Below are 4,902 nucleotides of genomic sequence, written 5' to 3' on the forward strand. Positions count from 1 at the left end.
GAGAGCCCTGACCTTACATTTTAAGGTGGTGTTCACAAGTTGATCTCACTTCTCAATGGTTAAAACCACCGCCAGTTCTCAGAAATGGCCAGTTATTTGTCAGGAGACTCACGCTGCTCCTGGCCGCACCGGAGCTCCGGGCTAGCTCTACGGTGCCAGTACTGCACTCACGGGCAGTTGCCAGGAGTGGGGAACTGCAGGGGAAAGGCGATCCCACTGCAGAACCTTCAGAGTACCGAATCCTGCCGGGCTCTGCCAAATCAGGCGTCGTGGGTGGTGGCAAAAGGAAGGAGACTCACTCGGCTGTGCTTCCCAGGAACAGGTTTATTCAGGAGAGGGGATGAGCTGGGAGAAAGGGGCTGGGCTAGGAGAATTCAGGACCAGAGAGAGCCCCGAGCACCTCTGTGCACTGGGTTTTATCTCAGGGGTGGGCACAGTCCAAGGTCCAATGGGAGCTCATGGAGGGAGGGGTAAGGGGAGGATGTTACAATGTCAGGGACCAATGGGGATACAAAGAAGGCAGGAACATAACATAACAGCCAATAACATGTCAAGGAAGGGATGATATACATGGAAGGTGCTGGAAGGAGAGGTGGGGTTTATGATGATGGATGAGAAGATGGGGAAGGGTGAAGGTGATTGAAGAGGAACATTCAGGAAAACTGGGAGGGGTTTACATGACAGACAACTGGGGCTAAACCAATATAATCAACAGGGGGAAACAAGAACGTACTAACAAATTTTAACAAATTCTTAACGAAATTAAATAAACTAACTACAACATCTCCACCTTTCTTTTTTAGAAAGAGGAGGAGCAGAGTGTAGGGTCTGGGGGAGCAGGGGGCACAGTTTCTTCTAAAAACCAACCTTCACAGGTTGGCGGAGGAGGAGGTGATGAGGATGCGGTGCCACTCTGGCACGGACAGTCGCCAGGAGTGGGGAACTGCAGGGGAAAGGCGATCCCACTGCAGAACCTTCAGAGCACCGAATCCTGCCGGGCTCTGCCAAATCAGGCATCGTGGATGTTGGCAAAAGGAAGGAGGAGACTCACTCGGCTGTGCTTCCCAGGAACAGGTTTATTCAGGAGAGGGGATGAGCACAAGGGTCTGGGCTGGGGGAAACCAGGACCAGAGAGAGCCCAGAGCACCTCTGTGCACTGGGTTTTATCTCAGGGGTGGGCACAGTCCAAGGTCCAATGGGAGCTCGTGGAGGGAGGGGTAAGGAGAGGATGTTACAATGTCAGGGACCAATGGGGATACAAAGAAGGCAGGAACATAACATAACAGCCAATAACATGTCAAGGAAGGGATGATATACATGGAAAGCGCTGGAAGGAGAGGTGGGGTTTACGATGATGGATGGGGAGATGGGGCAGGGTAAAGGTGATTGACGGGGAACATTCAGGAAAACTGGGAGGGGTTTACATAACAGACAAATGGAACCAACCAAAACAGTAAATGGGGGAGAACCAGGAATATACCAAACAGATGAAATACTAACAATTTTAACAGAACTGAATAAACATACTACAAAATGGGGAGGAGGCCGAGACGGAGCCCTGTTACCTCATCAGAAGCCGGAAACCAAAGAGAACAAGAGAGCCCTGACCTTATATCTTAAGGTGGTGTTCACAAGTTGATCTCACTTCTCCATAGTTAAAACCGCTGCCAGTTCTCAGAAATGGCCAGTTATTTGTCAGGTGAAAAAACTCCCATCAGCCTCCAGCAGCTTCAACTTCTCCAGCTCTCAGTTATCTTAAAGATAAAGTCACTCCAGGACACATGGATAAGGTACACCTGATATCCAAGAATTCCTAATTTAATAATGGTATAAATGAAATAAGAATTTTGACAACTAAGTCCCTTGAGTTAATAACAGCTAAATTAAAAATGAATACAATTTAGTGAATTGAGTAGGAAATTTGGATAAAAGAATACAGTTTAGTAAAAGAATACAATTTAACAAAAAAATACAATTTCTATATATAATTTGGCAGTAATTAAGTATGATTAAAGCATAAGCAAAACCAAGTGGGGTACAGAGAGGGTTTCTCACTCCACCTCACATACAAAACTGACCAGGTATGGAGGGGGTTCCCCACCATTCCTCATGTACCAAACAAAGCACTTCAAGCTAAATTTCTATACTCTACGCCTATACATATTCATTAATGTTTCCCATAAGTTTCCTCCTATTTCCATTTTTCTGACTTTAGGTCACTCTCCTTCACGGCGCATGCCTCACTTGTTGTTAGGAGGTCTCCAGTCTCCTTTTGGTGGTCTTTGGACGAAGGCTTACGCTCATCCTCACTGTCCTCTCAATGGCCTCACAGGTTTGCACGTGCGTACCACCCATTGTGCTATGTAAGTCTACTAATTAGTCGCACATTTAATGAACTTTGGGCCCTATGCCTAAAGTCGTTCTAGTTTTGTCCATCTCAAGGCCGTTTTTGTCTTGGGATATCACTTACCTTCCAAACTACATCCTGTACATCAATTTGACACCTGGTACAAGGGGTACATTTGCCTTGTAACACTGATTCTTTTGATTGCTTCTACTAACAACTTTCCAAATAGTTACCATTTAGTTAGCACAAATCCATTCCATTTATTAAAAGAAGAACTCCTAAACAAGTCAAGGAGATGATTTCCTCAACACTGTGCTGAAAAGTAATTACCAGATGATTTTTTTCATGAGGTCAGATTCCTTCAGCTCAGATGCTCTTCCTACCTGCCAGCTCTACAGTATTCTTTTGTGTTTTATCGTCACACTGCAAATCTGCAAAAGAAACTTTTCTAGAAGGGAGATGAGGGAATCGCCTATCAAATTTCTCTTTAGGAGGGCTTCCGACCACAGCAGTAACAGCAGCATTTGCTGCCAGCCCCGGTCAGAGACATGATACCTATTGCCCAGCCTCTTTCCTACCTATCCTACTTTCCCAGTCTGAACTTCTACTGTCACTGGAAATAAAAGCAGAGTTTTAACTTCACTTGGCACATTTTCAGTTTCATTCTCAAATGTCCTACTTCATCCTCTTCATATGTACACTTTTGTTTCAAAGGACATAAGCTCCCATGTCTCATTTTCCCAAGCTTAATGCTGAGGTTCCAGGGAGAATGAAGGCGTATTTCCTCCTGGCCTTGCAGTACTTAGATAAATCGTCTCCTTGGTGTGCACAGGAGACTTCTGGCTGTTCCAATTTTTGTGGGCAGATGAGTGTCCTGAGGAGCTCTGGCCACTTGGCTCTTGTGAGGAGGCATCCTTGGCTCACCGTGCAGCTGTGAGAAATTGCTGCTGATGCCTTGCTCCTGCTTCTTGCCCTCATCATATCTTTCCCAATGGGTAATTTCCCTGAGACTCTCTCTTGGGACCATGGTCTTTTCTCTGGCTGGCTTTGAACAAGGTTCAAATATGCCCAGGAAGAGGCTGGAGGAGCACAGGGGTCAGGCAGGCAGCCCGGGAGCCGCTGGTACCACGCAGGGTGAGGGAATTGTGTGTGGCCAAAGGGGAAAGCTGCCAGCGGTGCCTGGATCTGGGCCAGGCCTGTGGTCACCATGGAGCCGGGGTGGGGGGCTGCCAGGAAAGGGGCCAGGGCCAGGTGCCTTGGGCCTGGATCCCTTCCTTCCAGCGTGGGGCTGAGGGCACCTGGGTGACACCAAATCTCACCTGGCACACGCCGTGTCCCTGCAGCCCCGTGTGCCTTGGCAGCCATCGGGAAGTGTATGGGACATGGAACAGGCCCATTGTCTGCCTTTCCCTTAAAACCAGTGCATTTCCCAGTCTACTTGGGATGTTCTCCATGGCACCGTGCTGTGAGCTTACAGGGCTTTGGGCAGAGAAGAAAGCTGAAAGTCTTCCTAGGAGAAATCTCCTGATATTTCCAGCACAACTTGAGACTATTTCCTATTCTCCTGTCCCTTTAACCTGGGAGTGAAGACACAGAAAATGTGGCTAAATTCACCTTTCTGCAATTTGTTGGTTGGAAGTACTTGAGCATACGAATTCAGTGTTTTATGAATGCTGTCTTTGACCGCAATATAGGATTGAAAATCCTCAGGAAATTCTAGATGAAATATGGAAGAAAGATGATTACATAATAAATTAAAATCAGCTATGCCTGAAAGAACCCATGATATTTCTGAAGGAGATTCTTTGTCTGTATCCAAGTGGTTAGATATGGACAACATGAAACCAAATATGAATTTCAAAAGCAATATTCATTTAATTGCATATTCTTTTCTATATTTGATGTAATTCTTAGAAAATGGCAAGTAATGGTTTGTGAAAACCAGATTTTAAAATGATTTTCTGGAAGTTAGATGGAGTCTTGGGGTGAGATGCTCATCACTGCACTCTAAATGCATTTCTCAACCCCCCAAAAAGGAAGCCCTTGTAGAGTGGAATTCAAACAACACACACAGGAGAGCAGCGTTGGCTGCCAGAACCACTGTCAGTGCTTGTTAACCCCGAGGGTTTCTGCAGCCTGGCCTTTGGAAAGCCTGGGGGTGACAGGTATAGGCAGATGCCCCACATGCTCAGACATCAGTGATCAGAATTCTTGTTCTTCCCCTCCAGGAGGAACTTCCCTGTGAGTCTTGTCTTTGTTCATGGCAGCATTCAAAAGACTGTTAGGAAACGTGGCTGTGTGAGTCGCCACAGGCAGGCAACTGGAGCAAGCACAAAAGCATGGCAAAGAATTACTTCATTTCAGTATCTCTCTAAGCTGTTCCTACTTCATGAAACAATGTAGAGAAGGGAGGTAGTTCTTTCTTGGGATGACTGGTGTTTTGGGATACCATCCTTCTCACCACAGTTTCATTTTCATGGCACATACCACCCCCCATCTCTTCTTTTGCAAGGCAAAAACGCATTCCCCTCAGTAACCACAAAGCTTTCCAAAGG

The sequence above is a fragment of the Cyanistes caeruleus genome, chromosome 5 (genome assembly GCF_971803275.1).
Source record: "Cyanistes caeruleus chromosome 5, bCyaCae1.hap1.1, whole genome shotgun sequence".
NCBI lineage: Eukaryota > Metazoa > Chordata > Aves > Passeriformes > Paridae > Cyanistes > Cyanistes caeruleus.